Genomic DNA, 14,723 nt, shown 5'->3' with positions numbered 1-14,723 from the left:
TCAGCCTCCCGAGTATCTGGGATTACAGGCACTCGCCATCATGCCCGGCTAATTGTTGTATTTTAATAGAGATGAGGTTTCACCATGTTAGCCAAGCTGGTCTTGAACTCCTGACCTCAGGTAATCTGCCCACCTCAGCCTCCTAAAGTGCTAGGATTACAGGCATGAGCCACCGCACCTGGACGATTTCTATTTTCTTTCTTTTTTTTTTTTTGAGACAGAGTCTCGCTCTGTCCCCCAGGTTGGAGTGCAGTGGTGCAATCTCAGCTCACTGCAAGTTCCGGCTTCCGGGTTCATGCCATTCTCCTGCCTCAGCCTCCCGAGTAGCTGGGACTATAGGTGCCCACCACCACGCCCGGCTAATTTTTTTGTATTTTTATAGAGACAGAGTTTCACCGTGTTAGCCAGGATGGTCTCGATGTCCTGACCTCGTGATCGGCCCACCTCGGCCTCCCAAAGGGCTGGGATTACAGGCATGAGCCACCGCGCCCGGCTCCATTTTATTTCTTTTGTGATTTGAGAGCATGCTTTGTATGATTTCTATTATTTTAAATTTGTGGGGGTTTTTTTTCTTTTCTTTTTTTTTTAGAGAGACAGGGTGTCAATCTGTCACTCATGCTGGAATGCAGTGATGCAATCATAGCACACTGCAACCTCGAAATCTTGGGCTTGTGAGGTCTTCCTGCCTCAGCCTCCTGAGTAGCTGGAACTACAGGTACACACCACAATGCCCAGGTATTTTTTTATTTTTAATTTTTTGGTTGAGAAAGAGTCTCGCTATATTGCCCAGGCTAGTCTTGAACACCCGGCCTCAAACAATCCTCCTGCCTTGACCTCCCGAAAGTTCTGGGATTACCAGTGTGATCGCCACACTCAGCCTTTTGAATTTGTTAAGGTGTGTTATATGGCCCAGAATACAGTCTATCGTGGTGCATGTTCCATGTCAGCTTGAGAAGAATGTGTATTCTGCTGTTATTGGATGAAGTATCTATAAATTTCAATTAGATCATATTGATTGATAGTGCTGCCCAGGTAAAAATCTATTTCAAATCTGTCCACATATCTTTCTCCACAATCACTATCCTAGCCCAAGCTATCATGGTCTCTTGCCTGGACTGTCTAACTGGCTTCATAACTAGCCTCTTAGCTGACCTTCTTGTTTCTGGTTTTGCCTCCACTGTAACCCATTCTCCACACATCAGACAGAGTAAACTTTAAAAGACAAAATTCAGATCATGCCACTTCCAGCTCAAAATCCTCCAGTGGCTTTTCATTGTATCTGAAATAAAAACTAAATGTCTTCCATGGCTGGCATGGCCCTACACCATCTTACTCCAGAACTTCTTTCCTACCTCATCTAGTACCAGTCTTTCCTCTTGCTGCTTCCAGTTGGACTTCTTTCTGAATTCCCTTGAATACACCAAGCTCATCTCTCACCCTGGGATCCCACGCCTTTGGGTCCTCATGAAATGACTGATGACTTCTTGTCATTCAGGCTCACCTCAATTCTCACCTCCATGGAGAATCCTTCCCCGACTAACCTATTTCATCTTGTTCTCCATCCTTACCCTATCATACTACCTTTGTACTGTTTTTTGTTTTATTCATTTGTTTTCATAACACTTTTGACTTTTTGAAATGTTCTTGTTCATATATTTGTTTGGTTGTTTGTGTCTGTTATCCTTTCTCTAAAATGTGAGCTCTAGGAGAGCAGGGATCTTCTTCACCACTAAGTAGCCAGAACCTAGAACAGTGCCTGACACCCAGATATTTACTGAGTGGCTGCACTTCTACTTGAACATTTCCAGTGACTTGGAATTGACTACTTTGGTCCGTGGGGTGGCTAGTGCTTCTTTGGATAGTTTTGTATGTTAGAAATTTCACCTCTCTTCTTGAACTAAATGCTGCATTCTTGACCATATAAACAGATTAGAAGAGAAAAATGTATGATCATTAGAAAAGATGCTGAGGAAGCATTTGATAAAACTTAACTCCTGTTCATAACAAAAGAGGTTCTTAGCAAGCCAGGCACGGTGGCTGACACCTGTAATCCCAGCACTTTGGGAAGCTTAGATGGGAAGATCGCTTGAGCCGAGTTCCAGACCAGCCTGGGCAACATGGTGAAACCTCATCTCTACAAAAAATAGCCAGGTGTGGTGGCACACACCTCTGGTCCCAGCTACTTAGGGGGGCTGAGGTGGGAGAATCGCTTGAGCCTGGGAGGTCAAAGCTGCAGTGAACTGTAATGGCGCCACTGCACTCCAGCCTGGGCAACAGAGCAAGATCCTATCTTAAAAAAAAAAACAAAAAAAAGGAATGAGAGGAAACTTCCCCAACCTGATAAACAGTAAAGAGTATCCTCCAAAATCCTCCGAATACTCCAGTGAAGACCATGTCTAATGATGAAACATTGACACCTTTCCCCTTTAACATAAGTAACAGCACAAGGATGCCCATTATCATCCCTTTTGGTCAGAATTGAACTGGAGATCCTGCACAACAAGGCAAAGAAACAAAACAAAAGGAATATGAATTTAGAAGGAAGAAACAAAACTGTCATTTAAATCTGCCTTCTTGGGCGGCTCACGCTTGTTACACCAGCACTTTGGGAGGCTGAGGCGGACAGATCACTTGAGGTCAGGAGTTCAAGAACAGCCTGGCCAACATGGTGAAACCCTGTCTCTACTAAAAATACAAAAATTAGCCAGGCGTGGTGGTGTGTGCCTGTAATCCCAGCTACTCGGGTGGCCAGGGCAGGAGAATTGCTTGAACTTGGAGGCAGAGGCTGCAGTGAGCTGAGATCACGGCACTGCACTCCGGCCTGGGCAATGAGAGTGAGACTCTGTCTCAAAATACATAAATAAATACATAAATCTGCCTTTTCATAAATCGTACTCACTGGTCCTTCTTTTTTCTGGAGGCCCACAGAACAAAGCTGTCCCCTCTTCTGCATGGTAGCCCCAGGTCTTCTTCCCTCTCTGGGCCTCGATCACCTCATCTGTAAAATAAGGTTATCCAAAAAGCTCCTTGTGTTTCTATGCTTCCACGCTCCTCTGAGTCCATATCCTCCTTCCCACAGGCAAGGCATCTCCGTTTCCCTAATAGCGATGATTTCTACATCCCTCCTTTCCTAGCAACATACTCCATTTTGTTTTGTTTTGCTTTGTTTAAATATGGTGCCCAGAACTGGAGCAGAAGGTGAAGAAAGGCGAGGGCACAAAAAGATGAAAATAGAAGGAGTTAGACTGAAAACAGAGCTTGAAAATGGTAGAGAGAGGCAGCCAAGGGGAAGGGCTTGGGGGAGGGAGGACAGAAGAGGCAGGGGACAGCCTCTGAGACAGAAGTGGCCTGGTAGAGCCAGCTTGTGGGCAGTGCCCGATCTCCTTATTTCCCTGGGAGGGGAGGAAGGTCCCCTCCATAGTTTGGGAGACGGTGATGGGCAGAGTCTGTGGTCAGCCACAGCCCTGGGTGGCTCTGCCAGTCCTCCCTTCCAGCTTTCCTCCTCCTGGACTCCAGGACTGTCTCTCTCCCAGAGCTGGGGTGGGGGTAGGGACAAGGGGCATTGACAAAAGCCAGCTCCAGATGGGAAGGGGAACTGCACAGCATGGGGTCCCTGTCCAGGAGGCAGGAGCAGCCGCCACAGTGGGAGGGAGCAGCAAGCCAACAGCTGAGTGCGACAAGGCCTGGGTTATTTTTTTTCCAGTTTGTTGGCATGTGGGTGGATTTTTTCTCCTTTTTTCTTCTCTCCTGCTCTCTGCCGTTTCCACAGAGATGTGGGAGTTTGCAAATTTGTCTCAGTGGAGGGGAAAGGCAAGAGCTGATTTTGGGGGTCCTTGTCAGGGACCAGGGGAACGGAGAAGGGCACTGCAATTTTGGCAGCAGAAAAAGCAGGACCCATTCCCTGGCGGCATCCCTGGGGCGAAAAAGGCTCTCACTTTCTCCTTTTGTCTTGAGGCTGCAGGGATGCCTTCTCACCTCTCCTCAGCTCTTGGCTCTCAAATCCATCCCACCTGGTGATTGCAAAAGCCTCCCTCTGCTTCCTTTCTTGCTCTACAGTGCCAAATACACTTTCCTTAGGGCCCTGGACCAACTAGGGCCACTCCTGAGACTCTTCTGACCAGAGGCCACTCTCCTTGTTAGTATCTCTGGGGGTTGGGCTTGCGGGGAGCCGAGGAGCTTTCCTTTTTTGAGCTATACATTTAAGGGATAAAAAACGGTACCTATAGCACATGCTAGGTGTCAAATGAATGTTTCAGGCTTTCAGAGGAGGAAGTTTTCTGAAAGGATTAAGGGGTGAGTACTTTAGCGAGTCTGGAGGACATGGGACCCAGACAAACTGACAAAGTAGCTGAGGGCATGCCAGCCAGGGGCAACAGTGCCCGGGGCTGTGGGCCTGGACACCTAGATGCTGATTCTCGTTCTGCCATTAATTTGTAACGTAATGCTGAAGAAGGAAATTCTTTCCCTTCTTTTGGGCTTTGTTTCCTCATCTGGAAAATGGGCTGGATCTCTAAAGCTCTACAGATCTGTGGAGACTGAATCCTGATTCCTGGCATCGAGGGTTTGGAGCCGTGTAATGAGATCATGTGTATACGAGTGCATTGAACACCATCAAGGAGTAGGCTTGCCTGAGACTCAGAGGTTTCTTGAGATGTGGGTCCTTCAAGTGATAAAACAATCTTGGGCAAACGGGTATGGTTGATCTCTCAAGCAAGGACCACATCCACTAGTTGTTGTTATCATTATCATTATCATCATCATTATCATTATTATTACCACTAGAGGGCAATACTCTCTTATGCCTGGGAGTAGGTCTTACCCCACCGGAAAGGTGCAGAACTGATCCCTCATTCCAGGACCAATCAGATCTCTCTCTTTTTTTTTTTTTTTTTTTTTTTTTGAGACAGAATCTCGCTCTGTTGCCAGGCTGGAGTGCAGTGGCGCGATCTCAGCTTGCTGCAACCTCTGCCTCCCGGGTTCAAGCGATTCCCCTGCCTCAGTCTCCCGAGTAGCTGGGACTATAGGCGCGCACCAACACGCCCAGCTAATTTTTTGTATTTTAGTGGAGACGGGGTTTTACCATGTTGGCCAGGATGGTCTCGAACTCCTGACCTTAGGTGATCCGCTTGGCTTGGCCTCCCAAAGTGCTGGGATTACAGGCGTGAGCCACCACACCCGGCCCCAATCAGATCTCTCATTCTTTCTCCTGGAGAGCAGAATCCTGAGAAAGAGAGAGATTTGTGAACTCCGAATTCCAGGAGTTTCCTTTCAGTTCTGCCCTGTGGTCTCACTGCCGATTGTGCCCAAATCCAGATCAGCAGGTGGTGGCCAGGCTGTCCCACTGTGGCAGAAATGCCTGCTTCCTAGGGGACTGGGGAAATGGAGAGATGTTGACAAGTAGCTTTGGTTTGTCTGAACACAACGGGCGCTTTCATGAGGCTATACCGTTTGCGCCATGCTTTGATTGTCTGGCCGTATATGCATTCTGCAAGGCTAGCCAAGGCCAGCTCCATAGATGCAGGAGCTGGCCTCCTCCTTTCTAAAGAAATGATTTCGGCCAGGTGCGGTGGCTCACACCTGTAATCCCAACAATTTGGGAGGCCAAGGCACGCAGATCACCTGAGGTCGGTAGTACGAAACCAGACTTACCAACATGGAGAAATCCCGTCTCTACAAAAATACAAAATTAGCCGGGTGTGGTAGCACACACCTGTAATCCCAGCTACTGGGGAGGCTGAGGCAGGAGAATCGCTTGAACCTGGGAGGTGGAGGTTGCAGTGAGCCGAGATCGCGCCATTGCACTCCAGCCTGGGCAACAAGAGTGAAACTCTGTCTCAAAAAAAAAAAAAAAAAAAGAAAGAAAAGAAAAAGAAAGAAAGAAATGATTTCTCTATTACCTTATACTTCTTATCACATTGGATTATAGTTATGATTTATCTGTCTACATACCCGATTAGGTTGTCAATTCATGCATTCAACAAACACGGACTGCTTATCCTGGGTTTTGGCCAGGCTTATGGTACACAGTGGGGAGCAAAACACAGTATCTGCCCTTGTAGAGCTAACAGTCTAATGAGGAGGTAGGAGATTAGCAAACCAAGAACTGCACAAATCAATATAGAATTACAAACTTGCTAAGTTCAGGAACGAAAAGGACTCACTGAGAGAATGTATCAGAGGGATCTGCCCAGTTTGGGAGTGAGAGAAAGGGCGACTGATGAGCCATCATTTGATCTGAGATTTGAAGGATGAATAGGCAGTTAAGTGGGCAAAGGCAGCAAAGAGAACTTTCCTCACCAAAGGAACAGCAGGTGTGCAGGGCCTGAAGTGGGAAGAGCCTAGCTCCCTGGAGGAACGTTTGCTTCTTGAGGGCACAGCTTGCCTCTGGTTTATCTTTTACTGTAGCTCCAGGTCTGGCACATAGAGAAACCAATAAATGTTTGTTGAACTGAATTGAATGAGATTTTGTTATGGAAAGCATCATAGGTTGGGGGTTGAAAGGCCTAGCTTCTGCTTGCAGCGCCTCTGGGCAATTCAGTTCCATTTTCCAACTGCTTACTGTTCACCTACAGTGGGCAAGAACCCACGGCCAAGCCTGGTTGGGGGATTGAAAGGTCAACAAAACTGTCTCTGCCCTCCTCAAGCAGTCCTCCTGCCTCAGTCTCCTAAGTAGCTGGGACCACAGATGCATGCCACCACATCCAGCCAATTTTTTTTTCAGTGAGATAGGGCCTCACTATATTGCCCACACTGGTCTTGAACTCCTGTGCCTAAGTGATCCTCCCACCTTAGCTTCTCAAAGTGCTGGGATTACAGGCGTGAGCCACTGTGCCTGGCCAAAATTATCTTATTCAACTCCTCCATTTAGTGTTTCCATTCCTCAGGCAACAGACCCTCCTGCTGAGGTTGTCCAGCCACTATTTGAAGACCTCCAATGACAGTGAACTCCACCACAGCCCTGGTGGAGTAGTGAACAAGGAGACAAGTCCTTTTCACTGTCTGAGCCTCTTTTCATCCGGTTATAAAATGAGGGGTTTGGATTACATGATCTCTAAGGTTCTTTCCGCTCCAGCAGTGTTGACCTGTTCTTCCTTGAATAATAGCCAGTTAGATGTCAGTGGAGAGCAATGGAACAGATTTTTCGATTTCTCCTGCCCTGTAGGAGTTACATGCAGTAGGACTGGGGAAATGCAGGCTTGAGTTCTGTGTATGGACCATTCTTCCTTTTAGGAGTGTCTCAGGGGCTGTCAGGGTTCATTGCTTCTGGCTGGAATGTTCCAGTATTCAAAGGACCTTTGTTTCTTTTTTTCCTGTCCCCCCTCCTTACCTCCCAGCCAGACTTCTTTTCTACATCTAGGACTGTGTAGTGCAAATCAGGGCTGGAAGGAGCCTTTAAAATTATCTTTTTTTTTTTTTTTTTCTTTTTTAGAGACAAGGTCTTGCCCTGTCTCCCAGGATGAAGTGCAGTGGCACAATTATAGTTCACTGCAGCCTCAACCTCCTGGCCTCAAGCAATCCTCCTGCCTCAGTCTCCTAAGTAGCTGGGACCACAGATGCATGCCACCACATTCAGCTAATTTTTTTTTTTTTTCGGTAGAGACAGGGTCTCACCACATTGCCCATGCTGGTCTCGAACTCCTGAGCTTAAGTGATCCTCCCACCTTAGCTTCTGAAAGTACTGGGATTACAGGCGTGAGCCACTGTGCCTGGCCAAAATTATCTTATCCAACTCCTCCATTTAGTGTTTCCATTCCCTAGGCAACAGACCCTCCTGATGAGGCTGTCCAGCCACTACTTGAAGACCTCCAATGACAGTGAACTCGCCATCTTCGCCAAGCATCGCCTGTGAGAGCTTTCTTCCCTCTGGGATCATCTCCTAGTAATTTTCACCCATCGCTTCTGGCTGTGCCCTTTGGAGCCAAGCAGAATAATTCCACTACATTGCCCCCCTGACAGCCTATTGGATATTTGAAGACAGTAATCATGTCCTCATAAGCCTGCTCTCCTCTAGGCCAAATATCATCTGTTCCTTCAAATGTTCTTCATTGTTTCAAATCCCCTTAGCATCTGTAAATATAGTTTAGTTTATGTAAGATTTATATCCCGCCTACTTTAAAGAGGATATTAGGCGACTCATCAGTTTATAACATGAAAGAAAGACAATTAGGGATAAAAATGTGGAAGAAAACAGACCAGAGACCATGTAAAGGAAGCACGAATAGATGTTGCCAGGTACCTAAAATGAACTGGATTATAATTGGACTCTGAATTTGGCTCAAAGTTTTATGGCAGCTAGGACAAAATTGGAAACACATTGGGTTATGTGGTTTTATGTTCTGACAGGATCAAGCTTACAAATCATCTTCAGAGAGAAAATTTTCCTAAAACGAAACCCCAGACTTGCCTATTAGACTTGCTTTCTGTGCAGCTGTTTGAGACCGATAGGTATTTTGGTTTCGTCTCACCCCTTCCCCCACTAGGGGAAAGGGGGCTGGAAGGATAATTAATTAATTAGCCAAATGCAGTCTCAGTTTTAAGCACTGCTATCTCTATAGGGATCCCCACAGAGAAGAGAATCTTCCTTTTCCCTTTCTTTTTTCTTCTATGTTCCTCACAGATGGCTACTTTCCTACCTTTCTGCCCTCTAAAGTCTGCAATCTTAAGACTCTTTGGAACACCAGACTGCGGGAAATAGCCTAAGAAAAGGGTCATAGCCTAGTGGTGACTGATCATAGCAATTGTGTGGAAATAGCCTAAGAAAAGGGTCATAGCCTAGTGGTGACTGATCATAGCAATTGTGTGCAAATCACTTGTCTCTGGTCCTCAGTGTTCTTATCTGGAGAAGGAATTCACCTGTAAGTTCCTTCCTTTCAGCTCTGATATTCTGGACTGTAAAGTCTGAGAGAAAGACCAATTTTTTTTTTTTTTTTTTTTTTTTGAGACAGAGTCTCGCTTTATCACCCAGGCTGGAGTGCAGCGGCACGATCTCAGCTCACTGCAACCTCCGCCTCTTGGGTTCAAGCGATTCTCCTGCCTCAACCTCCCCAGTAGCTGGGATTACAGGCGTGCGCCACCACGCTTGGCTAATTTTTGTAGAGACAGAGTTTAACCATGATGGCCAGGCTGGTCTCAAACTCCTGGCTTCAAGCGATCCTCCCACCTCCGGCTCCCAAAGTACTGGGACTACAGGTGTGAGCCACCGTGCCCAGCCAGACCAGTGTTTTTTTCATTTTGATTTTCCCACCTCGTGCTTGGCAGCTAACAGGTTTGGGAGAAAAGGTCTGCTCACGGAAGGGAGAGAGCTGTGAGGATCCAGTAGGAAAAACCAATTTGAACAGATGCCACCTTTGGATCTGAGGCAAATGCTTCATGGTTCTCAGTATTCTGACGGGTTCCTGTTGACTGGATCCTGGCAGTGGTGAGATGTGGTTTTTAAGGCTCTTTCCTGCTCTAGCTCCACGTTCCTTGGCAAAGCTGGTCCCAGGGACTGAGGCTTCTGGGAAATGACTCTGGGAGGCAGCAGGTGGGTAAAGAAGGTAGTACCACAGTTTTTGATGAACAACAACAATGAACCAATGCTAAACTCACCTTGTAGTGTGTGATACTCGGTGCGTGCAATATCCACGTGGGTCCCTCCCCTCCCACCATGTCACTCTTCCTACCATGTGACTCTCCTGCTCAAAAACCTTTCATGGCTTTTCATTGCCTCTAAGGGAAGATCCAGATCCTTCAGTTTGGCAATGGAGTCTTCTCTAAGCTGAATCAAGCTCTGTCTTCCCATCTCCCATCCCTTGCTACACACATACATACACACACCACATATGTCTCTTGTGCTGTCTTCAACCAAACTACACGTGGTTTCCTAAACAGACACTGTTTTCCTGACCCTGTTCCTTTCCTCACAGGCACAGGGTTCCTATTAACAGGTCTTGCCCAGTTCTAGTACCTTCTACCTGTTGAAATCCTAGCTTAGCTCAAAGACCTTCACATCCATAAAGACCTCCCAACCCTTCCCCGCCATCCTTGTGCCTCAGCTCTAGCGTTTTGTACATTCTGTCTCATTAGTCATGTTTGTGACTTATGGTTGTGACTCTCTGAGTAGATTGGGAGCTCCCTGAGGGCAGAGGCTGTATCTGATTCACCAAAGCCTCTCTATCATCTTTTGCTGCCTTGTCTTTCTCCAGAGCACCCATCACCGTCTGTATTAGTGTCCCAGGGCTGCCATAACAAAATACCACAGACAGGGTGCTTACAACAACAGAAGTGGTTTCCCTCACAGCCCTGGAGGGTGAGAGTCCAAAATCCAGGTGTCAACGCAGCCATACTCCCCCTGAAGGCTCTAGGAGAGAATCCTTCCTTGTGGTTTACAGCATCTAGTGACTGTGGCAGTCCTTGGCATTCCTCAGCTTATAGATTCATCTTTCCAATCTCTATGGCTAGATTCATGCAGCGTTCTCCTCACGTATGTGTGTTTCTGCATCTAATTTTCCTTCTTCTTTTAAGGACACTAGTCACTGCATTAAGGCCTGTACTCATCCAGTGTGATCTCATCTTAAGTTGATTATGTCTGCAAAGACCCTTATTTCAAATAAGGTCACATTCAGTTTCTGTGTGGACATGAATTTTGGGGGGACATTATTCAACCTCATTTGCCATCCAATGTGCCCTACATATTCCATTTGCTTCTTGTCTCTCTCTCCCACTAGAATGTTAGCACTATGAGGTTAAGGATCGTTGTTCTTTTTTGTTCATTGCTATATCTTCAGTGGTCGACAGCAGTGCTTTACTCATTGTAGACACTCAAAATGGTTTGTAAATGAATCTAAATACCCATCTGCTTTCAACTCCACAGGACATCTGAACAATAGAAGAAGCAAGATAAGGATGGGAACATACATATTACCTAGAACATAATGTTCTGCAAGTGTTTGTTGGATGAATGGACATATTTGGTGGATATACTGTATTACTTTAACATTTATGGAGCACTTATTTTGTACAAGGTACTGAGGGAAAATATAAAGTGAGAAGTGAGAATGAATCATCTGAGTATCATCACTATGCCTCTGTGTGACCCTGGGCAAGTCACTCAACCTCTCTGTTTCACTTCCCTCATCTGTAAGCTGGGAGGTAATAACAGTACCTACCTCATAGGATTGTCATGAGGGTTAAGTGAGTGCTTATTTGTAAAGCGTGTAGCACAGTGCCTGGCACACAGTAAGCGCCAGAGACATGTTAACTATTAACCATTGTATTTGTTGTTATGTGATAGCTCTGTGCAAGGTGTTGTTTTTTAATAAAGCTTTATTGAGATATAATTAATATAACATAACATTCACCCTTGTAAAGGGTACAATTCAGTGGTTTTTAGCATATGGACAGGATTGTGCAGCCATCATCACAGTTTAATTTTAGAACATTTTCTTTTTCTTTTTCTTTTTTTTGAGACGGAGTCTGGCTCTGTCACCCAGGCTGGAGTGCAGTGGCCGGATCTCAGCTCACTGCAAGCTCCGCCTCCCGGGTTTACGCCATTCTCCTGCCTCAGCCTCCCGAGTAGCTGGGACTACAGGCGCCCACCACCTCGCCTGGCTAGTTTTTTGTATTTTTTAGTAGAGACAAGGTTTCACCATGTTAGCCAGGATGGTCTTGAACTCCTGACCTCGTGATCCACCCGTCTCGGCCTCCCAAAGTGCTGGGATTACAGGCTTGAGCCACCGCGCCCGGCCTTCTTTTTTTTTTTTTTTTAAGACTAGTCAAGTGCCGTAGTGAGAGATGGGAAAAGAGTAGAACAAGGAGTTCGATCTGTAATTGACTGTGAACAACCATTTGAGATAACTCACTGCCTTTGGACCAGCCTCATTTTAGAACATTTTTATCGCCCTCCAAAAAAGCCCCATACCCGTTAGCAATCTTTCCCCATTTTGCCACTCACACTCCAGCCCCCGGCAACCATTACTCTAATTTCTGTCTCTATAGATGTGCCTATTCTAAGATTTCATATAAAAGGAATCATACAATATGTGGTCTTTTGTGACTGGTTTCTCTCATTAGCATAATGTTTTCAAGGTTCATCCACGTTTTAGTATGTATTAGTTCTTGATTCCTTTTTAATGACTGAATGCTATTCCATTGTGTGGTCATACCACATTTTGTGTATCCATTCATCAACTGATGAGCATTTGGTTGCTTCCACTTTCAGGCTATTACAAATAATGCTGCTGTGAACATTCATGTACAAGTTTTTGTGTAGATGTATGTTTTCATCTCTCTTGGATATATACCTAGGAGTGGAATCCCTGGATCATATGGTAACTCTATGTTTAACATTTTGAGGAACTGCCAGACTGTTTTCCAAAGTGACTGCACCATGTTACATTCCCATCCGCAATGAATGAGGGTTCCAATTTCTCCACATGCTCGCTAACACTTCTCATTGTCTGTTCTGTGGATTTTAGCGATCATAGTGGATGTGAAGTAGTATCTCTCTCTCTCTCTATCTCCCCCTCCCCCTCTGTGTGTGTGTGTGTGTTTAAGAAACTGATGTTTATTTTCCATCAACTTGATTTCCGTTTTCTGTTCAAGAGCCTGTGGAAGAACAGCTTAAGACCACTCAGTGGTTATTCCTATCCATTCAGCTATCTGAGAGTAACTGCTACAGACCAGCCTCCAGTGGCAGGCTGAGTGCTCCAAAGTTGAGCAGAGAATTATTGAATAGGTACAAAGAGCACCTGCACACCTTCAGACCAATCTGCACCCTCAGGTTGAATAGCAGTAGACTCAGGAGCTGGCGCAATCCATACACCCTGAAGTTCCTCCTTGGTCACAGCCTTTTCTGCAGCAGCCTGCTCTTCCTTTTCAATCTTTTCAGGATCTCTGCAGAAATAGAGATCAGGCATAACTCCCATGGGTGTTCATGGGAGGTGGTACAATGCACGTGCAGAACCTCCTGGGCGAGCATCCATTACACTAGACCCCCTGAGGGAACTCCCGTGTTGTTGCATGGGATGGCAGTGTCCACACAGTGCAGGGGAGACTCTGTGTGACCCAGAGCAATGGTAGGCAAGTTAATATAAGATGCCTCTGTGAGAGGTTAGTGGTCAGCCCTGGGATCAGTAACCACCAGCAGACGTGGCTCCTGGAAGGCTGCCTGGATCTGGTTAGTGAAAGTTCCGGGAGTGAAGCGCCCAGCAATAAGAGTGGCCCCAGTGGAAACAGCAAACTTTAGCACAACCCACTGGCCAGTATTCCTGGAAGATATAACACTAACATCAGTCTGGTTTTCAATGGCAACAATGGCAGAAGCTTCTTCCAGGTCCTCTTCAGATTTATGATGTAGATGCCATCACTTTTCCTTTTGTAGATGTACTGTTCCATTTGGAAGTCAAGGTTGGTGCCATTCAAGTGGGGTGCTGCTGCAAGGAATTTGAGGATATCGTCTTCCTTCATCTGCAGGACATTAAGGTCTCCAGACACTGTGAAAGTTTCCCTTTAGGTTATGGGAGAAGGCAGGAAATGCCTGATGGGTAGCACTGAGAGCTCATTGTGGTTTTGATTTGCATCTCCCTAATGGCTAATGATGTTGAGCATCTTTTCATGTGCTTATTGACCATTTGTATATCTTCTTTGGAGAAATGTTTATTCAAATTCCTTGCCCATTTAAAAAAAAAATTAGTTATCTTTTTTTTTTTTGCTGTAAGAGTTCTTTATATATTCTACGTACAAGTCCCTTATCAGATACATGATTTGCAAATACTTTCTCTCATTCTGTGGGTTGTCTTTTCTGTGCAAGGTGTTTTTGCATGCTTTTATCCAAGACCACCCTGTCAGGTAGCTGTTATTGATAGGGAAATTGAAATTAAGAGAGGAGAAGATGGAATTTAAACTCAGTTTTGTCTGACTGTAAAACTCATGTTTTCTCCTCTAACCCAACCTGCTCACAAAGATAAATTAAGACACGTTTCTGTCTTTAAGGAGCTCCGTCTGGCAGAGGACATAAAAACAAGAACACAAACGAATGTGCTGTAAAGCAAGTTCCACTTGTTCCACAAATGCCACAAGATAGGGAGTGCAGCAGGAGGTCAAGAGGAGAGAGAGAGAGAGAGAGAGAGAGAAGCACCTCGCACTGTTGGCTGAGGAAATCAGGGTTGGCTTCAGTAAGGTGGCATTTGAGTTAAGTCTTGAAGGACGGGTACAGTTTCAGTGTATGGGGATGATGGAGTGAATGGGGAGAGCATTTCTAAAGGAGAGCAGGAAATGAGGGTTGGTTGAATGAATGGAGCCTTGATCCCAAGACTGGCTGTGATGTGGAGTCCCAGGGCTTGTTGAGTTGAGAGATCCTGGACTGCCTTGGTTAGAGGACCCGAGGACTGGCTGAGATGGGGAATTCTGGGGTTGGGTGGGGTAGGAGATCTGGGCACTGGTTTGAATGGAGAGTGTAAGGGCTGGCTGGAGTGGGAGATGCCTGCGATGTTGTGCATGAGTGTGTGTGTGCATCCTCTGGGAGTCCCAAGGGATGCCTGGGATGAGGGCAGCTGCAGACAGTCAAGGGACTGGCTAGGATGGGAGACTCAGGGACGACTGCCCATGATGGGGGCTGGAGGGAGGTCGCCTGAGGTAGGAGACACAGGGGTTGGCTAGGAAGGGGAATCTGACACTGGTTGGGACTGGCAGACCTAGGGGATGGGGAGTCCACGGGTCGTCTGGACCCGGGGACTGCCTGGGAT

General features: G+C 46.2%; 1 pseudogene; it reads right to left on the bottom strand.

Moving 5' to 3' along the window:
- Positions 1-12,600: 12,600 nt before the first annotated feature.
- On the bottom strand, positions 12,601-14,585 carry LOC100425042 (small ribosomal subunit protein uS2 pseudogene; annotated as a pseudogene).
- Positions 14,586-14,723: the final 138 nt, after the last annotated feature.

This window comes from Macaca mulatta, chromosome X (genome assembly GCF_049350105.2).
Source record: "Macaca mulatta isolate MMU2019108-1 chromosome X, T2T-MMU8v2.0, whole genome shotgun sequence".
Taxonomy (NCBI): domain Eukaryota; kingdom Metazoa; phylum Chordata; class Mammalia; order Primates; family Cercopithecidae; genus Macaca; species Macaca mulatta.
This window is presented reverse-complemented; position numbering and strand designations above follow the sequence as displayed.